At 36.5% G+C, this 23,569-nt stretch overlaps 2 long non-coding RNA genes across 3 annotated transcripts in view; one reads left to right on the top strand and one right to left on the bottom strand.

Moving 5' to 3' along the window:
- Positions 1 to 19,540, bottom strand: part of LOC137071405 (uncharacterized) — a 43,252-nt gene extending 23,712 nt beyond the window's left edge. The window contains exons 1-3 of one of the 2 annotated variants that reach the window (XR_010904425.1): positions 19,271 to 19,540; positions 15,755 to 15,901; positions 13,334 to 13,499 (exon numbers count right to left, since the gene is read on the bottom strand). This is a non-coding gene — a long non-coding RNA (uncharacterized lncRNA). Of the gene's footprint in view, positions 1 to 13,061; positions 13,500 to 15,754; positions 15,902 to 19,270 lie in introns of those variants that run through there. The other variant, XR_010904424.1, reaches the window with a different exon arrangement.
- LOC137072035 (uncharacterized) lies at positions 1,923 to 6,414 on the top strand. Its single transcript, XR_010904594.1, has 5 exons — positions 1,923 to 2,007; positions 2,794 to 2,850; positions 3,083 to 3,123; positions 3,357 to 3,493; positions 6,107 to 6,414. It is a non-coding gene; the product is annotated as an uncharacterized lncRNA (long non-coding RNA).
- Positions 19,541 to 23,569: the final 4,029 nt, after the last annotated feature.

The raw sequence follows: 23,569 nt of genomic DNA, 5'->3' as shown, positions 1-23,569 counted from the left end.
CCCTATAGGTTTCCGAGGAAAATCTTGCAGAAACGCTTTATTCTTACTGCAGTGTGTAGCCGCAGAGTGAAAGCACAAAAAAACGTCATAACATTATTTTCAACAAACTCAAATTTATCTAATATAATAAACAGAGCTGTGTTACCTCATAATCATAACCGGAAAAGCGGAAATGGCGCCGGCGATTAAAGGGGTTAATGAACTGTGTTTTTTATGATTTTTCCTGGGGTGCACTTATAATGCTTTTTATGTAAAAATTGTCATAATTTATAATTATACAAGGCATTTTTCCTTCCCTGATATTAGCCCTCTGCTCTGAATGCTCTGTTTTAAGGGTCGTGTCTGTTGGGAGACTTCAGTGTAAACACCCACCACTGTGATTGGCTAACGTATTTGCATTTGAAATAGTATTACTCCCTCTTTTAGCTTGCTTTTACAATAACAGCTCTCATGGTTAGCTAATCGTAAAAAGTGTTGCATTATATTTAGATTTATATTACATTTTATATTTAGATCTATGGCTATATATTGAGATGGTGGCATGAAAGATTGCAGTGATGATCATTATAGCTGATCACAGACACATATTGAGCTCATGATAGCAGTGAGCTTGTCATTGCTACTCAGTTTCTGTACACTAAAGAATACTTTCATCTACACTAACATTGCAAACGTGATGAAGTTAAGAGATTAGTTGAGTAAAACGAGTCTCTGTTAAACGCGTCACTGATAAACTCTCACTGTTTGATTGACAGCTGCAGCGTGCACTGCTCCATCGGGAGCTTTCTTTGATCACTTTCTTTATAGAACTGAATCACTGTTAAATGACAGATTATTTTCATCCTAAGAGAAACAACACAAGTTGACGTTTAGTCACTGGTTTGATTTACTGACACACACAGACAAAGAATATCTGACTACATGAATCATCACAATTCAGATAAGCCATTAGAATGAACACAGTTACTTACATGTTGCATTACTGTCGAGCCCAGGCACGGCACAATATTTCACAATCCTCAACGGCATGTTTATTGCTTGTTAGCTGGACTAGGCCTATGTTACTTGTGCAAATCAGTGGGCAGGGGCTAAAGAGTGATGAAGTAAGGCAGTGATGAAGTAGGCGTTGTTCATCTTCTGCAGAGGCGGTGTTTCACCACATTCTGACGTCAAGATGAGGCACATTCTGAGATCGAGCGTTTGCTGGGCCAAAGCTTTTCTTTGACTAACAAGGAAGTCTTCAGCTCTGAAACTTACAGGATATTCTTATATTACCATGAACTTTTTCTATCAAAAGCTCAAGGAAAAGTTGATTTCTCAATTCATCACCCCTTTAACAATCGCTCCAGCTGCCTTGCTCAGCTCCCACAACACTCAGTCCTGCTCTGCTTCATACATAAAAAAAAAAAAAAAAAAATCGCAACCATGAACTTGATTTCTGCCCGAGTCCTGTCCAGATTCTTTTTCACTGGCTTTGAAGACCACATGTCCAAAGATTCTGCGCTCAAACTTGGCGTCATCAAACTATATGCCTTTGTTATGAATCGGCAACCTCTAGCAGACGGAAAAGTTACATAGTGCTCCTTTAAATAATGCTTAAAATGGCAGGTAAATGCAACACATACTGTACTGTAATTTTTGAAGCAAACTATTTGCTTTTTTGAATCCATTTGCCAAACAATTTAACCAAACACGAAAGTGAGCACACTGTTAAAAATTGCTGTAAAAATACGGGCGATTTCCAACAGTAAAATACTGTTATTTTAATAAACAGTTTAATCCTGTAATTTAACAGTCTAGGTTCCATAAATTAATTACTTGCAGTAAATTTACAGCATTTATGTGTAAATCCATGTGTTCCTGGAAAAAACAGTATTGGCCTGTAAAAAATATCACGTAGGGGCGGGGCATCTTCAACGCGGTTTTTTTTCAAACAGAAAGCAGACGCAGTCAAAGAACAGCAACACTCCTCTGTCTAGGCTATTTTAAAGAAGGACAATGTTCAAGGTGAGTTTATTTCTTTGCAGTTATTCTATTATGTTGCTCCCAACCTATAAAATCGCCTTTTTCACAAGGTATTTTTGACTGTGCTGCTAGCCCTAATCGCATTTTGCAGACAGAGCTCTCAACGGCATGAGGCCTTTCGCCTGCTAATGAATATTCTCTGAGCTCCGATTTAAAGTATTACTGCGAATTTGCTTGGTTGAAGTTAAGTTACCATTTAGAAATTATTTTGGCTTGCTTTTGTAGTAACATTAACCTTTATCTCGATTCACATGAATTTCTGGTTTAGTAAGTTAATGTTACATGATGCTAACGTTAATCTAACCAGATGCATTAATGTTATTCGCATAACGTTAATATCATGCACATAAGATGGAGAATAATTACAAAACTACTCGAAATATCCAGAACCATGATAGCAATTAAAATGTTGTGGTCAATTTGATTAGTTTCCATGCAAATAATGTAAAGCTGTTAAAATTCCCAATGCAAAATAGATATTTAACGTTTATATATATATATGTGTGTGTGTGTATGTTATATTTTCAATTTAGTGGTCCGAGTACTTGCTTTTTTGTGAGATTCGCATGTAACGTTATATAGTATTAAAAGTCAAAGAGGTTGTTTTTGAAAGAGGAGGCAGATATTCTTGACTGCACTCGTTTTAGCAGACAGTTTTCAACAGCTTAAGTTTCACTATGCAATGTTCTCCATGCTCTGACGTCGAATTTCTTTGCTTGGTTAAAGATTAAATATTTATTAAATAATAATTGTATTCTTTTTTTCTAGGAATCAATCACTTGTTTTACTGAGTTTTACTGACATCGTATGCATCCCTAATCATTGGTGAGTTTCACGTCATGTAAATTATCAGAAAATGTATATTTTTGTGTAAACTGTTGTTTTAAGTGTTGTGTATAATTTGAAGAAAAAAATAATTTCAGGGAGGGCAGATAACTGTACTGAACACTGGATGATTACCCTAGACTAGAGGGTCGTGTTGTTTGTAAGGGCATACAATCACGATTTCTGAATGCAATTGGAATAATGTTTACAATGTTCTGTCTTCAATTGTCAGTATCCAGAGGAGGCATGTGGCACATTGGAATTCATTCAAAGGTATGTTGTGACCTTTTATAGTACCCTTTAAATTTGTTTATTTTCTTTTATTGTCCCGTAATTTAGCAAATGTATATTTAATCCAATATTTAAATTGATAAAAGGTAGATTTTTGTAAGTTTTCTATTTTAAAGTGTGTGTGTGTGTGTGTGTGTGTGTGTGTGTGTGTGTGTGTGTGTGTGTGTGTGTGTGTGTGTGTGTGTGTGTGTGTGTGTTTGGATAAACCCCGAAAGAGGTTCTAAGACCTGCAGAGGCAAGGTGGTTTCAAAGAAGACTGGAAAACTTGTCAGCAAGAAGTCTGCCACTGTCAATCCCAAAGTTGCTTCTCTCTCTATGGAACCTCATCGATTTCGAATGGAATTTCGTCTAGGTAACTAAACTTTATGCCTACTGACACTCCCATTTGTGCAGCTTCCTAAAAGAATCAACACCGCTTAAAGGATAAGTTCATCCCAAAATGAAAATTTCCTGATAATTTACTCACCCCAATGCCATCCAAGTTGTTCATGTCTTTCTTTATTCAGTGGGAAAAAAAATAAGTTTTTTTAGGAAAAAATTTCAGAAATTTGCTCCACACAATGGATTTCAATGGCAACCAGAATGTTGAAGTCCAAATAAATATGTTTCAAAGGATTTTTAAGTGCTTCAAATGACTCCCAGCTAAGGAATCCATCTGTCATTTTCTAAAAAAATAAATAAATAGTATATACTTATTAACCACAGTTGTTCATATTGTGCTGGTCTCCGTGCCAGGCATGACATCCTCACATTGGAAAGGTCTCGCATGACATTATTAGACATCCAGGATATACACACGAAATGACCATTTTAAACAATAAACTGACACAAAACCATAAATATGTAATTCAACATACAATACAATGAGAACGATAATCCTTCTCCATACTAGTAAACAATGGGGTGGTGATTACTTTTGACCTTTCCAATGGGATGACGTAATGCCTGTCACATTGCAGACCAGCACAAGATGAACAATTGTGGTTAAAAAGTATATACATTTAAATTTTCTTAGAAAATGACAGATTGAGTCACTAGATAAGACTCTATTCCTCAGCTGGGATTGAGGAGAGCCCTTTGAAGCACTTTGAAACAGCATTTATTTGGACTTCAACATTCTGATTGTCATTGAAGTCCATTGTGTGGAGAAAAATCCTGAAATGTTTACCTTAAAACACTTAATTTCTTTTCCACTGAAGAAAGAAAGACATGAACATCTTGGATGGCATTGGGGTGAGTAAATTATCAGGAAATTTTCATTTTGGGATGAACTAATCCTTTACCTGCATTCATATTCAGTGGTAAGAAAGTATCTGAACCCTTTGGAATGATTGTCTGCATTAATTGTTCTTAACATTTCATGTGATCTTCATTAGTCACATAGACAAAAAAAAAAGTGTTTAAGCTAGCTACACAAACAATTATAATCTTTAATGACTTTACTCAACACTTCCCACACTCTCAGGGCTGTGTAATAAAAATGTTAATTTGGTAAGTGACTACCTTGTTGTTATCTCTATGAACCACAAATGTTGTTTTTGTGTCGTAATGGTTGTACATGAGTGCCTTGTTTGATCTGAGCAGTTAACCTGCTCAATGTTCTTCAGAAAAATCTACCATGTCCTGCACAGTTTTGGTTTTCCAGCATATTCTGCACAATTGAACCCTTTACAATAGTGACTGCATGATTTAAAGACCCATTTTTTCACAATGAGAACTACTGATGGACTCAACTATTATAAAGGGTGCCAGTGGGAGGATTTTATTCTGAAGAACAGTGGACAGTTTAACTGCTCAGAACAAACAAGGGAATCATGAACAATTATTACCAAAACAAAATTAGATTTTTAGGAAACAAATCCATCTCTGAGTCCATATAATGTCATTGATTGGCTGTCGCATGTCTGACACTTAAAAAAGAACAGCGATCGTGATGGTAATTCATATGAACCCAGTGGATAAATCAATGCCTTTTAAAGCCAAATGATAGGTTTGTGCAATAAAATAAAAAAACCTAAAAATGCTAAATTAAATAACTCATTGCTTCCAGTCTACTGTCATATGAGCACTTATCAGAGGGACATTGTGACGTGATGTAAGTGCATTGTGAAAGCTTGTTCGAGAAGTAACACAGAAGCAAAGATAACCGACATTTCGCATGAGCTTCACTTACTTATGACAGTAGATTGGAAGTAATGATTTATAGTTTAGTTAGCATTTCATTTTTTGTTTGTTTTTCTAACACAAAAATAAAGTGAGTTAAAAATATTAATATTTTTATTACACACATCTACGGTTTGGTTTCAGAAGACATTGATTCATCCACTTCAAGATTGTTGTGTTTAAGTGTCAAAAGAATGGCAGCCAATCAATGCGATTGTCATGTGTTATATATAGCATGGGGGTTAGAAATTTTGGATTTTTGGGGTGAACTATCCCTCTAAGGACATTGTGTTTGTCTATACTTGTGACTGGTAAAAATCAGATGAAATTTTATGATCAACTAATGCAGAGAACCAACCAATTCCAAAGGTTGAGGGTTTACAGCTTTTTTTCCCACTGTACTCTCAAATGTACTTCTTCTGCTGTAAAAAAAATGTTTTACATTTAACTTAGCTCTCTTTACATATACACAATTATAATATACTCCTAAATCTACTAAATAAATGTACTCCTATCCGGCCAACTGGAAAAAACACAATCACTTTCTTTTACACACAGCTAAACTTTCTGGTCTTGTCTTGACCCCATAATCTTTCTGTTAAGATTGTTTTTTATGTTTTTCCTCTATGCTGTAACAAACATTCAAAACAAACTGCACACTCAATTGCTGTTTAAGATTAGTTTAGTTCATTAACATGATCATTTTATGTCTCTTGAAAGTTTTCACAGAGTATGTGATCACTAGTTTTTGCCATGTGCTTTATTTTACCACTAAGATTTTCTTGATTTTCTTTCCTTTCAGACCTGGATTTCCTCTAAGACCAGATCTGTCAAAAGCTGATGTGGCACGTGTTGGCTGTTTTTTTGCCTCTTCCTACGTTTTTTTCGCCCATTGGTTCTCTTGATTATGTCCTCTCAGATCTGGACTTCCTCCCAGGCCAGCTCTTTTAAAAGCAGGTTTGGGATGTTTTGACAGTATTTTTTGCCCTATCAAGGATTTTTGATCCATTGGTTCTCAATGATTTCTAAAACAGTATTTAAGGAAAGAAAGTCAGAGAAAATACATTTTAAAATGCATTGAATGTATTGTTAAAACCTGTTTTAAATAAATGGCAAACAATGTACACCATAATCTATTTCTTTATTTTTTCCATTGAGTAAAAAGTCTGTTTGGAATGTCTGTAAACATTATGGTACACAGGGATGTTAATAGATATCAGACAATAGAGTAATTAGAAAACAGTATTTATATTAACTTTTTTTATACTGTAGAATTGTAGTTGGAACCATTGCTGCCAGTACTTTGTGAAATTACAGAACAGCCATACAAATTAAAAACTGTAAAATTACGGTAAAGGGCTGGAACCACAGCTGCCAGTACTTTGCTGTGAAATTACAGCATTATTGAAACCGTAAAATTACGGTAAAGGGCTGGAACCACAGCTGCCAGTACTTTACTGTGAAATTACAGCATTATGGAAACCGTAAAATTACGGTAAATGACTGGAACTAGCTTGCCAGTACTTTACTGTGAAATTACAGCATTGTTGAAACTGTAAAATTGCGGTAATGGGCTGGAACCACAGCTGCCAGTACTTTACCGTAAAAATACGGGTGAATTTTTTACAGTGCATACATTAATATGGAATTCTATTAATTAATTCCATAATTCTATGGAATACAAAATTAAAAAGGTAACTATAACTTTTTATCTCACAATTGCCCCCCCCCCCCCAGAACTGCATAATATAAAGTCGAAATTGTGAGTTATAGTCAGAATTGTGTGACAATTGTGAAACATAGTCACAATTGCAAGTTATAAAGTTAGAATTATTAGATATAAAGTGGCACTTGCAAGGTATAAAGTCACAATTGTGAGACATAGTCGCAATTGTGAGACATAGTCGCAATTGTGAGTTATAAAGTCACAATTGTGACATATAAACTTGCAATTCTGACTTTATCCCAAAATTCTGGAAAATAAGTCTGAATTTCAAGATAAACACTCACAATTGTGAGATAAAAAGCCACAATTATCTTTCAAAATGTTTTATTCTGTGGTGGAAACAAGCTTCCATATATGGTATACATACAGCACCTTTAATGCATTTAATAACAATAACTATTCAGAGAGCTGTCCTGATATTTAAGCATGTTATTGAATATGGCAGTGTTAATGTATTTGGTCTTGGCGGACTAGATCTCCTGGCGCTGCTGCTGTTAATTATTTCTGGACTTGCTACTGCTGAAAGATACACAGACACGCTGCTGTGAGCATGTAAGATATGCTGCTGCTGCTGCATAAATATACATTATATAGCAGATCTAGGTAGGTGGAGCTGGGGATGGTGGAGGAACTCTGACAGCATGCTGCAGGACTAGGCCAATCAGTACGTGCCTTGTAATGATATAATTGCTCGCAGATTGCATGTAAAGGACCAGCCTGCGCCCCCTTAGAGTTCCATGACTGGTTTAAGCAACACTCACATGTAAAAAATCTAATATACATTTTGGTTTCATTGCTTTCTTTTTCTTTAGCTTGCTTTATAGTTAATTTGACATGTTTCTCATTGTAGAGATGTTCTGTATCCACAAATTGCTCTGTGCTCTTGTATAAGCACATCGGTCTCACAAACTGCCAAAAAGACAGCAATTTACATTCAATAGTCCCACAGGAGGTTTAACATGCAAGGTTTTCGAAACACCTGGGATGAAAGACTGTAAGTAAAAAGAAACTGTGTGTGAGTCATAATCTTGTGAACAATTCTCTGTCAATGTGCTTCTCTCTGCCTTTACCTTAATTGTTTTTTACCCCATACAGGAATAAAAAACAAGCATTGAAGGGCATTCTGATTGACTGGTGTAAAACACTGAAACAATAGAGACATTCACTTATAATTGCATATGTAAGTGTACTTATACACACAGAAAATGTCTATCAGCTTCACAACAGGTGCCCACATGAATGCTTACCCTTGTCCTAATGTTGAAGAATTACTAACAGTGTACTGTAGCATAATACATGCTTAAAGTACATCAAATAGTGTCTGCTAAATGATAAATGTTCCTATGATTAAGAAGATTCACAACAGGTGCCCATATGCATGCTTTCCCTTGTTCTAATGTTGAAGAATTACTAACAGTGTACTCTAGCATAATATATGCCTAAAATACATCAAAAAGTGTCTGCTATATGTTCCTATGATTAAGTAGAATCCCAAGTAATGTTATCCTAAATTGAAAAACTGTATTTTAAACTTTATTTTATGGTGACATACTTAAACTCTACTACGCACATTACACGCTTGACTAAGTATAATGTAACCACGGTAACTTAAAATAATGTGTAACCAAATATGTAAATGCAAACATTGATGAATTATGATTTTTCTTATTTTGCCTGATGTCATAAATATCTTCTTTGATAAGTGTGCGTATTTATAATTCAATGTTAAATTCGAATGTATAAGACAATACTGATTGAATGATCTAGCATTCAAGGGTTTCTAAAATAGTCACATAAGGACGCGCCACTGAATTATTGATTTTCAGTTAATATCTGAAGGTTTTTCAGGGAAGACATCTACCGAGAGTGAAGCTTTCAAGCATAAAATCTTGCAATCATATAGCTAATGTTAGCACAAAATTGGATGTTTTCCATAATAAGAGAGAGATCAGAAGGTCCCAGAATTCATCAATCCATCAGACCATTCAAACCTTCAACAGACGAGTCCCTGCAGTCAGAGAGAACGAGAGAATAGAAATACTGGATGAAATTTTCAGAGTGCAGGGAGTTAGTTTACTTGGCTCTGGAATACATTTAAGAAAGGGTGAGGATTTGCATAACATTTGTGCCCTTGGGCCAGAAAATACTGAAATGACATTCTGACTATAAGCACATTTCCATTTCCCAATAGCAGTCCAGCACTATACTAATCTGCACTATGTATTTAGTAGTTCAGTAAAACGCCAATATCAAGATATTTATTTGTATAGGCCAAAGAAATTTCAGAATTAGCTTAACTCAAATAAACAAATGTGATGTATTAATGCACTATCTGCGGGATACATTCAGGAGATTAGTTCCTCACTCCAACCACAAACACAGTGACGAAAGCTACACAATCTCTAGTACGAGGGTGGAATAATTGTGACTTGCTCTATAGTGCGACCCTGTAACAAAACAGTGCCTAATCCAATTTAAGCCCCATAAATCACACCACAAACATAGCAGTAGGGAGGAAAAGCAAGACTTTGGATGGAAATGGATGGACATTCTAAAAAAGTCTGCAAGTTTGCAGCAAGTAAATATGGGCGAAAAGCAGTCATAATCAAAGCCACAGAAGCTATGGTAACCGATGGTAACACTTTACAAAAAGTCTCATTTATTAACATTAGTTCATGTATTAAGAACCAACAATGTGCAATACATTTGTTACATTTATTAAACTTTCTTAATATTAGTTAATAAACAGTCATTCACTGTTTGTTCACAGTGCATTAACTAATGTTAACAAATAAAACTAACATTAACTACGATTAATAAATGCTGTAGCGTAGAAGTATTGTTTAGTCTTATTCTCATGTTAACTGAAGTAACTAATGTTAAAGGTGCCCTAGAATTATTTGAAACAATATTTTCAATTGTTCTCTGATATCTAAATAGAGGGTATGTGGCTTATTTAAGGTAAAACATTGTCCAGATACAGTTTTACAGGTCCATTTACAACCCTAGAAATTGTCCCCAGGATGTAATCCTCTGTTCTTGCCTTATTTGGAAGGGTCATAAATATTAATGCAGAGTTCTGCTCTTATTCGCTTTTTCACTGTACGGCTAAATGACAGCTAACACATTTATACCACTCTTCCTGGCAAGGATTTTACAATGATAGCTTCTTAACTTTGAATCACGAACTGAACTGGGTAGCGCGTAAATATGTTGTTTACAGTAAATTTACAGTTTGACAGTAGAGTACTGATTTAAAAGTCGATTTATTTAGCCAAACAAAGTAATGTAGAAGCCACTCAAAATACTCATTGTCATGTTTACTACTCACCTGCTGCAAAATAATCATACTTCAGTTCTCAAAAATGTATATTTATTTAACAAATTGACTAGAAGCCTTGTCAAATGACTATCGTTTGGTGAAGAAGACGTTAGCTATAGGAATGTCCCGATCAGGTTTTTTTGCCCTCGAGTCCGAGTCATTTGATTTTGAGTATCTGCCGATACCGAGTCCCGATCCGATACTTCTATAATACATTAAAAAAGAATAAAGAAGAGCTAAAAAAAGATCCAGGATGTTCCTTATTTTTTATTTAATTCACCTTATTTTAACATTCAACAACTCTATTAGTTGTTAGAAAACAGGTTTTTTCTAACAGGTTAGAAAAAACTGTCCGTGGTGAAATGGGCCGAGCAAACTAAAAACTTTGAATCAAATTGTTGCATTATCCGATTGTAAATAAACATCAACCATGACTGTTGACATTTATTTCCATGATCTGCTGTTTTCGCTATCTTCGCGTGATGCTTATTTATCTGCAGAACTCCCGATGATTCAGCTACGCAGTTCCACCTGACAATGAACATTGGCTTACATGCAAATATTGGGGGCGTACATTTTAATGATCCCAGCGATTGCGTCACGTGGCGTTATGTTGAAAATAGCCTGTTTTTCACAAACAAGATTTGCATATGAAAGAGGAGGCAATGGTGTTTGAGACTCACTGTATGGGATGTCCATGTACTGAACTCTTGTTATTCAACTATGCCATGGTTAATTTAATTTTTCATTCTAGGGCACTTTTAACTATTGAACCCTTATTGTAAAGTGTAACCCATGATAATACCATCTTCCAATGTTTACTCCACGGCTCCCCTGCTTCTACTATTACCATCGCTGGTGAATGTTCAGCGTATCATATACCCAAGTTGTGAAAATTAGTTTGCATTGCAGTCTGTATTGAATGTGATTTAATAAAAAATATAGTGTATCACAAAAAATATCTACCTATTGCGTCCTTGAATGCACACCAAAAACAAACTTGCTTTATTTCCATATGGACATCACTGTAGCTAAATGGCACGCAGTTCACTGAGTCAGATGATTCAGCAACCGCTCTGTTGAATTCAATTTAATGAAGAATTCAACCATGGCCGCGTCTGAAATCTTAAAAATGCTGTCTTTAGAGGATGCTTTTCAAGGTAGGACTATTATTATTGTAGTAGGCTAATTAAATATTTGCTTTGTAATTATCACCAAAGCTATATTTAGCTGTAGGTCATTAAAGGTGCCCTAGAATGATTTGAAACAATATGTTAAATTGTTCTCTGATATCTAAATAGAGGGTATGTGGCTTATTTAAGAGAAAAAATTGCCCAGATACAGTTTTACAGGTCCATTTACAACCCTATAGTTATAAATTGTCCCTAGGATGCAATGCTCTGTTTTTGCCTTATTTGGAAGGGTCATGAATATTAACAGAGCTCTGCTCTGATTGGCTTATTTCAGCAGCTCACAGCAGGTTAGCTGTTCAGCTTGTGAGTCCTGATCTTCCTGACAGAACACAGACAGACTAAATGACACACTTTAAGCAAAACATCTCAAATGGAGACTGAGATATTGCAGCTTACATGTTTACTGGCGTTTTCAGATCATCCGCGCACAAGAAAGAGCTCGCGTTGATGCGGTTGCCAGATTTCAGTAATTAAATCCCCCAAACAGATTTGATCATGTGTTTTTTTTTTGTTATGTTATATAACTATGACTGATTGTCCATAAAAAAACAATGAAGATAAGCATTTGCAACAGAGTTTTGTTCGTAACTAACAACTTATTAATAATAAGGAAATATTTAGCATAGGCTACTGCACAATAGTGTCAGGAGATGGACAGGGAAATGATCGAGAAGAAAGGAATGCAGAGAATGAAAAGAGCTCTTGCCATTGGTATTCTTGTTAAAGGCTATACGTGTCACATTAAAAGCTGCTACAGTGAGGAAACAGAAATGTCGGACAGCTACAACTCACCCAGGGCGGGATCTACTAATGGGGTAGATTGTTACCAGTCATGGGCGGGGCTTCCCCCTACTCTTACATAAGAGGATCTGGAACCGCTCGTTTGGAGAGACTATGATTTATGGTGATTATAAAAAATGTGTGGTTGGATTTTTATCATTATAGGCTGGTTGTTTACACACACTGCGGACACACATCTGTGTTTAAACACCTTACAAAAAGTGAATTTTAAAATAATAAAAAGTGAAATAATAAGTCCCCTTTAGTGAACAGCCCATCTGCTAATTTTCAATGTTTGCTCTTAAACATTTGTTTTGGATTCTTTTTTTAAGAGTTTACACCGGGAAAAAAGTGCCGGGTATGATTCAGTTTATGGCACTTCTCAGTGATTCAATGACGTCCAGGATGTAATGTGACTGGTTATCCAAATTAGCCATTATGCTTTTTCCAATTGTACAGCCACGGACCCTTGTATCTCCTAATAAAAATACCATCTGTGGAACTTCCCCAAAGTGAAAATGCCTCCAGTAATCTAAACCGCAATAGATGCATTAGGAAAAGTGGATAAGAGACACAAGGCACAAATGCTACGGAAGCTTATTTCTGCCAATTACAAGTTTATATCTTGCAATTCGGACTTTATATCTCAATTATAAGTGGGAAAAAGACTATATTTGCCTCTAGGTATAACTGTCAGACATCAAACGCCACATCAAGGAAAGAGCAACCTCCACACTTTTTCATTTTCAAGAATTAGAATACTCAAATACACCACCTCTACAATTTCAAGTAGTCAACACTGGGCTCTGTGTTTTCACTGTGTGCAAATGTGGTGAGTCATTCGCTCAGATCTCAGATTAAGCCAAGATTTTAATTTCCAAGGAGGAATTGCTGATCTTTGCTAGGGATCACTGTATGAGCAGGTGGTCAACAGTGCTGTGAGTCATATTTTCTTCCCAGTAAAGGAGAAAGGGGAGAGGACCCCGTGAGTTAATTAGGCATCATTACCCCATCTCCTGCTTCCTGAGTGGGTGCTGTGCTTTTGTGCTGTTCTATTAGCATCTCTAATAGAGCTGTCACCGTGACTCATGCCCATCAAACTGACACATGGCTTGGTCCGCACTGCCCCGCTTTATGTGCATGAACGACGCTGGGCTGTCATCCGTACATAGATCTAAAACAGGAAGTCAGGAGTGATTATCACAGTATACACTCAATATAATTAGAGCTGCATGGTATACTTTTTCAGAATTATTTATTATTATTATTTATTAAAAGTTCTTCACTAGGGTGTTTCACATGGTTGCTAGGGGTGGTATCAGTAATTTCATACCGGCCAAGTCAAAAGAGCCTTGATAACTGTTTTCTATTCTATTCTATTCTATTCTATTCTATTCTATTCTATTCTATTCTATTATAATAATAGACTCATTAAAAAAAACTCACCTTTAGTGTATAGATCTCTGCAATCATTTAACAAATACAGTCCTATTATTAACCAGTGAAAATATTCATCCCCTAGGACAACTTTCTTTGCTCCTTTAAAAAGGTCAATGGAAATAATGTAATGGAAAATAAAATCAATAACAAAATTCTTAAATGCAATGAAGAAAAAACAATCCAATACAATTTTGTAATTTGTAACTATTTTAACGAATTGACGGCTTATATTAATTTGTACAATCTCATTTATATGTTTTTATTAATTTTAATGTCCATTGTATTAAATGGATGGCACCTTAAAGGGAGAATAAAAGCCCTCTCTACACCTGCCCCTAACCCTACCCAATAAATTGCTTCTATTCTATTATTGCTTCTATTATGATTAAACATTTCATTAGGAACATTTTCTTAATTTTTATTGAAAGTAAATGCCTTTCCGCTGTCATATGTGATGGGAAAAGGGATAAGAGCAAGCTCTGCAAAAGGCGGATTCAAACCTAGGTCGATCACGTCAAAATCAAGATCCATAAGCCTTATGCTTTACTGGCTATTATGCACATTATTTATTCATTTATTTATTTATTTGATCTTGTTTGACCCAAACAGGCATTGTTAGGCGGAGCTAGGGCAAATAGCACTTGCCAACAAAGCATGCTATTTGCACTTGGTGTGAATAGACAATCTAATGTGCTCATTTATTAACCTAGCCTGACAAGCCAGACCCACATCAAGATGTTTGGTCTGGAAACTCACCATTGACAGGGCTCAATCCGAGGGGCGGGATAAACGGCTGTCTTTCAAACTCCCAGTTTCTGTGTTTACTAGAAGCACGCAAACGCAACTCGGCCGGCATCATTATGGCCCCGCCCGCCGACTCTATACACGATGTGATTGGCCCGTCCAGATTGAGAGGAACACAGCTCAGAAGGGTATTGAGAGTTCCTAGACGACACTTGCGGGCAGATTAAATTTGCTGCCGCTAGGGTGCGTCTAGATTTCTAGGCTAGTATTAACCATAAGCACATTAGTTTTTACCGCAAATATTTTTACTGTTTAATGCACTTTTGTTATTTTTCTATCTAGGCCTACCTAGTGTCTAATGAATAAAAATCTTGCACATTCAAAGAAAATAGCTTAGGCTACTTCTGCGTTGCTAAATAAATATCTGCTTATGCTTGTCAGGCAGTTAGGTTTAGGGGTGGGTGTAGTAGAGGAACTTCATATTTATGTTTTTTTCTCTCTCCTAAGAATCATATGGTTTCATACGAATCACATTCCAATCAAATCCCCTAATTTATTTGTGAATTTATGTTATTATATAATTTGGCTGTAATTTACACTTTAAAAATGCTGGGTTGTTTCAACCCACATATGTTAGGTCTAATATTGACAAGACCCAACCATTGGGTTTAAAAAAGTAAATATTCACTGGATGGTCATATACCTTTTCACCACTAGATGGGGGAAAATATCACACAGTGTAACTTTAAGAAAGTTCCACTTTATTTGTGTTTATGGCTTACATGTTACCTTAGTAAAACACCTTAATAGATGTTCACATTATCAAAAAAGGTATTTTTTTGATCAGTATTTGACTCCCCGACACAAAAACACACACAGGAAGCTGGGTTTAGATCTATGGCTCTTTTACTTTGATTTGGTGGATTAAAGAGGTTTTAGATCAAGGATAGTGTGCTCTCTCTCTCTCTCTCTCTCTCTCTCTCTCTCTCTCTCTCTCTCTCCCCCACCACACACACACACACACACACACACACACACACACACACACACACACACACACACACACACACACACACACACACACACACACACACACACACACACACACACACACACACACACACACACACACACACACACACACACACACACACACACACACACACACTTCAAGTTGGGGCTGGTATCTGAAACAAACACTCACCAAAGGCCCACACATAAAGTTCTATAGACACTAATACCTACCTTTATCTGACGCCTGAAAGGGTCTTTCAAATCCCTCTTTTACACCATCTTTGTACACACTACTTTCATCTGAAAACCTCTCAAAACGCCCCTAGACTCAATCAGCAGTGGTAATGGAACAGTGCCCTTTATATCCCGATTCCAGCTCTGCTCAGCAGAAGAGAGAAAGACAGATAGAGAGAGAACGGTGAACATCCTAATCATTTTCATATTAAGATCTAAAGCTGTGATATAACCAAGACACAAATATAGAGCTACATCCTGTCAGAAAGAAAGGTCATCACTACTAGAGAATTCTCCTTTCATAGCAAAAATGGTTTCATGGGAAGCCCTTTATGGTTTTTTAAGTCATCCATTAACCAACATGATTTATTAATCATTTCTAGGCTGTGCACAAGCAAAAACGTGTTTTGCTTAAAGTGTACCCTACTGTGCACATTTTTATCAACATACCTCAATATTCATTCTTTTATTCAGTAAGGATGGATTAAATTGATCAAAACTGACAGTAAACACTTTTATATTATATTATTTTAAAAACTTTAGAATTTTTATTTTATATTTGTTCTAACAAACATTCAGCAAGCAGCTCGTGTAGGGGAGATAAGTATATCTTAGAGCAGCGAAAATGTAGGCTATTTGATTTAATTTATGTTTCTCACAGTATTACAATTTTTATAAAATGAATACTATGCTATCACAAATTGTTAAATATATGACCTTTTGTTGAATAAATGCTTTGAAATGGAAATTTTTAAAAGTCAATAACGGGTGATGACCGCTTGGCGCCACTCCCGGGCTGAGACAGGCAGAGTTTTGAAGTTTACACATTGGTTTATTATTAATTTGTTTAAATCGATGCAACTTTTGTGCATTTCTTTGTCTTCAGAAATATATTCCCCAATGTTTCACATGGTTCATGTATAACTCACATGTTAATATCACAACACAATCATGCCTATCTCGCATGGTCCGCATGGTCCAAAAAAATGTCCATTTTCACAGTTGAAATGCGCTCAGAACATCATAAGCCTGTACGGAACACCATTAACAACACTGATCATCTTCCTTACACCTGCGGAGGAGGTACTTTCCCCCACTTTTCTTAAAAACTATTGGTCCAAAAGACATCAATCAGATTGTGGACTGTCCAATGGGCAGGGGCGTGGGACTGGGGGGATAAAGGGTACTGAGTAACCAGGGCCCGAAGCAGGGGGGGGGGCCTTAGAAGTCAGTTTTCTATACATACACATACATGGTACGGGGGCCCAGCAAGATGGTTTGTACCCAGGGCCCAAAATTTGGTGCTACGCCCCTGCCAATGGGTATTGACCCAGGGAATGATCATACTAATGTTGCCTTCACGTGCTATCGGAATTATCGTAAATATGAGTTTTCAAGGTAAAAATTGCACATGAACGCCCTCTGGTGTCGTGGCATAAGCGTTAAAAATTGCAAATGGGACAAATGGGTTTTATTAGTTATTTTTTCCACATACAATTTAATTGTCTTGGTGTTAAAGTATTACATATTTACATAAATTAATAATCATTTGAAGCATATTGTGTATTATAAACACATCGAAAATCGCATCTAGTTGACCTAGCCTGCATGCCAGCCGAACTTAGCCCCGTCCACTATTTTTATTGGTCGGGCGGTTCGGTCTGGCCTCGCTCCATAGAGGAGTAATTTTCTCCAAACAGAAACTGTTCGGATCAATGAAATCATCAGGGCTTTAGACGATGACGGACAGATGCAGGGTTTTTCCTACATTGAAATTTTTTTTTGTCCCGCCAAAGCCTATAAATTGATGTAGATTACTAATGCACGTGACAGGGCGCACGTTAAATGAGTGACAGAGCACGAGCAGAGAGCCCGCGCGCACTCTCTGTCTTCAAAACGATCACCATCTGAGCTCTTTCTCACTCGCAGATATCAATCAAAATCAACAGAACTGACACAATGGTAAAAGTTTGGAAGACTGACTACATGGTCCGTGTGGCGCGGTCGCACAATATTTTCGCTGAATTAGCCTACTGCTGGATGTGAATTGTGTTAAAAAAAAACGCATTTCTTTTAACAGACGTTTTGCACATGCAGCTGACATAAACCATACTTTCAAATAAACGGAAAAATATCCTTATGTAATGTTTTCTGTGTTGACAAATCTTCACATATAACACGTAAGCTTTTGCCCGATTCGCAAATTCATGACTCATTTGGAACGATTAATTTGAATGAACTAATCTGTCCAACACTGAACTCACGAATCAATGTGTAATAATTTACTCACAACACCTCTGAAATGAGAATGCAAGAGTGCTTAACCCATTAAACAAGAGGGGTTAGTAAGAATTAGTTTTAATAATCCACAGTATTTTCATGTATTTATTTTGAGCATTTATATTGATAATGTGTAGTAAATTACCAAAACAACGCAAGTTGTTGATAGCCAATAGTTTTATTAAATTGTATATGGTAGAGAATTAGACTATTTGTTATTACATTTTTTATGTAATACTTTTTAATAATTAAAAAGCTACTTTTTAATAATTGTTGCCAAAATAATTAATTGGTAAACCATGCAAACTTTGTAAAAAGAGGAACTAAAGAAACAAACATCATAATGAGATATCAAAATTAGATGAGGTCAGCATCTAATTCAGCAAAATGAAAAAAATTGCATTTATTTTACATTTATTGTCAGTATTGTGCTCACAGATCACACGGGTATATTTGTACTGTTGGTGTGTGTGTGCGCATATATGCATGTGTGTAGATGACCATGTCTGGTCAGCCACCACTGAAGACCATTTCTGACCCAGGAAAAACCCTGAGATGATCAACAGTCATCAAGGGGGCTTGGATTATATTTGTTCAAATCTTAAACGGAGAGCTTGTTTATATATGCATTCACCGTCACAATTTCTCTCAAAAATGATGATCATGTTGGGTAAGTACTCTGTGTATCATTAAATTCTTTTATTTTTTTACAGCAATGCAAAGATCGTTTATCCCAGCACATGCAGACAGGGTTGCCAAGTTTTTACAACAAAACCTGACAACTACTAACGTTAGCCCTAAACAATAGCTTCTCGAGGGTTCTCTGAAAAACGATGGTGTTTGGGGGGTAAAATGTGTGTTATTTTGGCAAGGTTGCCTGCTAAAATTCGCACTCATTTACTAGATACTAGAATCGAGTATGACCACGTCAGGCTATAGTTGACCACCATAGCATGACGAAATGTAAGTGTAAGGAACATGGTCTACGTCGTATTGCCAATAAATGGGAAGCTAAAATTATTTTGGCTTTAATAAGATTTAACCAATTAATAGGCAAGAGTAAACCAGGGATTTAAACCATGGCTGTTCTTTCCAACGCTAAAGCTTGAATGCGACAAGCTTGTAATCACGACTTCAGAAGTAGGAAGCAGACAATTTCCAATAGCACGTCAAGGCAGCACAAAAATCGCATTTTTGTCAATCAGATTCCAAATAGACGCAGAAGATACATACCCGTTTACACATGGTGTTTTAATCCATGTCTTTTGTCGATGGTGCCGAAGACGGTGAGAGTGTTATAATTGAGAAATGGCGGGACACACCAACCTGACGTCAACTAGAGGTGAAAAAAGCCTTTCGTCGGCAGCGTCTCGGCCTTCACGTGCTATCGGAAGTTTGATAATTCCCACTTCTTAAGTAATTTCACGCTCACCCCATTAAAATTTTGAAATGGAAGGGCGTTAATGTGCAATTTTTACCTAGGAAACTGGTATGTACAATAATTCCGAGAGCACATGAATTCGGCATTAGCTGCTTGAACACGTGATAAAGTTGTTATAAATATGGCAAATAGAGAGAGAAAAGCATTTGTCAAAAGCTTTTTTTAAAAGCGATGTAAAATGATTGATTAATGCTCCTTTTGTTCTTTTATTAATATACGTTTTAAATCATTAATTAAATAAACAGTTTTAAATGTGTCTATTTATTTATACATTTAATATGTTTTTGTAAATGTATTGTTTTATTAAACTTTATTTAAAAACACAAATTCAGTAAACAACTTTAAATGTCTATTAATTTGTTCATTTAAAAGTGATTTATTTATATAGATTTTTATGTTTGAATTCATAAATTGAGTTTTCATTTTTTCACTTTCTGGTCCTCCATATTTCTACACTGGTTTTAATGGGCGTGCCTCACTGGAGACTTGGAAGTAATCGCCCACGGCTAGGATTGGATAATATTTGCATATTTAATGAGCTTAAGATCCGCTGTCAGTCCACATGGTGGAGAGGAGAGAATGAGGGAGAAGCGACAACCAGAATGATTTTCTCGATCACACGGCTTGTAAACATCTTTATTCAACAAACACAATATTTTATTTCTCATCGACACGCGATTGATTGGACTATTATTTTTATATTACACATAGCCCGCAAGATTGGACGATTTAAGCGCAAACAGCGCGCGCACACATACACGTTCGGCGCGCCGCCCTTCAAATGTCAACTTGAGAGAGAGAATAGCAGAATGGAATATAATGAGATTCATCGGCCTGCCGACATGTCTGAGTCCACCAAATCCAGCATCGACCGAAGATTTGTTTATAAACGATCCGGCAGTGAACTGAAGTGAACAGAACACCACTGTCTTCCCCATGTGAGCTGGAACTTCATTAAAAATAAAGTTCAACCACTCATTCCTAATATTAGGATCAGAAGGAAGCTTATGCAGCGACTGTGTTTTTCCACAACCAGGAATAGTGCAATATCTTAATCTTCCTCGGCATGAAATTGTTGTTGACCAGTTAACACGAGCCCTCCATGAGTTGGCAGGCAGGGCTACTGGATTAGACGTGCTATAGATAGACACACGCAGAGTCGTGTGTTTCGCCGCGCACTGACGTCAATATGAAGCACAGGACCGTTTGCTGAGCCTGCCGTGTATAAAAGCTTTTCTTTGACTAACAAGTTTCAGCTCTGAAACTTACAGGATATTCTTATATTACCATGACTTTTTATATATCAAAAGCTCAAGGAAATGTTGATTCCTCAATTCATCACCCCTTTAACAAAACTGCTAACGTGGTTTACATGTTTCTTGTGCCGTATTATACATTTGTGTAATTGGGAACATGATAAAAGGGTTACGTAATCGGCAAGGGCTTAATTTCAGCTGAATACATATACATTTAAGTTTAGCTCTATCTGAGATGGAAGAAAGCAGAATTCTTAAGAGGTGATGCCTCCTTGGAATATTAAGGCTGATGAGGGATATGAACCACATGCTACTGAACGTTAAGCAGTAATTCCCCTGAGCTTTTTTCTAAGATCTTTCACACTCCAGAAGTCGTCTTTTTTTTAAATATCAAAGGAATATTAATATACCAAACTTCATATACAAACAGAAAATTCAAACATGCCCTTCAGAACTGCAGGAGGGTGAAACATGACACTCCATTAAAAGAAGCACATAGAAAAAGCTTGGGCACATCCTGAGTTAAAGAAAGAAAAATAAACTATTTATAGAGCAAACACATAAAAATAAATAAAAAAAATCCATCAAATAAATGCACCGGGGGAATAAATGCTGCATTGACATTTTAAAAATTGATTCCTCCATTAGAATGCTGAGGTAGTAAAATGTCTGCCATTTAAGTTCACTCAAGTTCTCTTTAAGGGTTAACATTTTCTTTCCATCACACATACACCTGTGCAGTGAAAGGCTTGGTACATTTCCTGAAGACAACCAGAATGGATTCCTCTCCAGGATTCAGCACCCAGTGCTGTGCTTACTCCCCGAGGCCTGTGAGAAATGCCTTCGCTTCATTATTCTGTTCTCTGCTCCCTGTAGTAGACAGCAGGTGCCAACACTCAAGGCAGATATCTCCATTCTGAATGTATCATTAGCAGTTGGGTTCAGTGAAATGACAACGCGTTCATTCAGGCGCTTAAAATGAATAAAATAACTCATGAACGCATCAATTAAATCACAGTGGGGCACTGAATAATACTTGGAAAACAGTAAGTGCAATGCAGTTCTCGTCAGCTCTGTTTTTCTTTATTGATGCAGATCAGGGTCCAGAGAAAAGAAACAGAGGGTCAGATGAAGATAAACAGTGCTCCTTCCTGCACACACGTGGTCAAATGACGATTAAAAAAACCAAACCTTAATTGGAAGCCAGCATGATGTATTCTGATCTTCAAGCAGAAGGACCTGGATGAAATATCCTGAATGATATCAATCCACATTCTGACTTGTGATGCAGCCTGAATCATAATCACACCATTCGTTCATTTGGCCAGAACTGGCCTCCTGACTGAGCCTGGTTTCTCAAGGTTTTTGCCCATTTCTGACACCTGAACGAGTCTAGGTTTCTTGCCAATGCCACCTCTGGCTTGCTTAGTTGGGCACACAGATTAGTTGGGCACACAGATCACACAGATGCGTCACCGCGCATCAGAGAGATTAAGTGCACGCACTCAGACGAGAGAGGTATGTATCAACTTGTTTTAGTTAAGGGAATAACATAGTTTAATATGAAAAAGCGGTGACATATCGCTTTAAATAGGGCACTATAGAGTGCCGAAGTCATGACGTCACTTTGTAGGCCAACCCGGAAGTTAGCGGTGCATGGGTTCCATCGATCAAAAGCCTATGCATTTTCCCCATAGACTTTTGGACAATCGCAAAAAATAAGATCTGTGTTCAACAAAGAGTTATGACCCTTACACGTTTTGTCTATCAAGATAATCTTTACAAGTGAATCCAAAATGTATACCGTTTGAAGCCTAAATAAAGCCGTCAGATATAAAATGCTAACTGTAGGCTATAAACGGACTACAGCACACAGTCGCGGATCTACGTCATCATCAAGCTTCCTCAAACTTTATTTAAAAAACACGTTCGCTTATTATGATTAATAATAATGTATGAACACTTATCCACTTTTTCATGAGAAATATTGCCCATTAGTTTTTTTCCAAAAATGTTAGAAACGAATTGGGTTTATGCGTGCCTCTGAGATTTATTGTTTTCTCGTTTGTTAATGTTTTTTTTATTCATTTATTATTTTGTTAGTTTATATAAACCTTAATATTATTTTCTTTGTAAAAGAGATTAGGCTATTATGCCTGATCCTTGTGCCCCAAATAGACTTTAAAGATTATCTTTCACTGTATTATGTTTGATTGTATGTTTGCCTACCATTTGCTAATTTGCCAGAAAAAAAAAACAAAACTTTTTACCACCTCAGAAGCACTAACGACGCAAGCTATAGCCGTATCAATTTACAATCTTATGTAATTTTCCTTAGATTATATATCGAGGAGAGAACCACTATAAATCTGGACATGTAGAACAGCGCAGCTTTCATTAAACGACTTGTGGTTCCATCTCGGGACAAAACAAAACACTACAGTCTCTCCACAGAAATGAACAACTGGTAATCGCTATACGTTACCTTAATATCACAGATTTCTGTGTACAACAATATTTGGAAACACTACCATTTGAAAGGACTAAATATATCACTTTATGTATATTAACTGAAAGGTTAACTTCTAAGAACGTGAGGCTGAAACGCAGGCTAGTTTTATTTTATTTTTATTAAACATTTACTTACAGAATTCAAAAGTGAATGAAACGCGGGCTGGTGAGATTTCCTGTTTGTCACGTTTGTTACGATGACGTCTAAAGTCCCGGCCAAAGGATGTAGTCCCTTTTAGCAACTTGTTAGCAACCGCCGTTTTTAAGACACAATAAAGTAAAAAAAAAAAATCACAAGCAGGTTAGAACTAGTGTGTTTTATGT

This window comes from Pseudorasbora parva, chromosome 3, assembly GCF_024679245.1.
Source record: "Pseudorasbora parva isolate DD20220531a chromosome 3, ASM2467924v1, whole genome shotgun sequence".
NCBI classification, from domain to species: Eukaryota; Metazoa; Chordata; class Actinopteri; order Cypriniformes; family Gobionidae; genus Pseudorasbora; species Pseudorasbora parva.
Note: the sequence above shows the minus strand (reverse complement) of the source record. Positions and strands in the feature narration are given on the sequence as shown.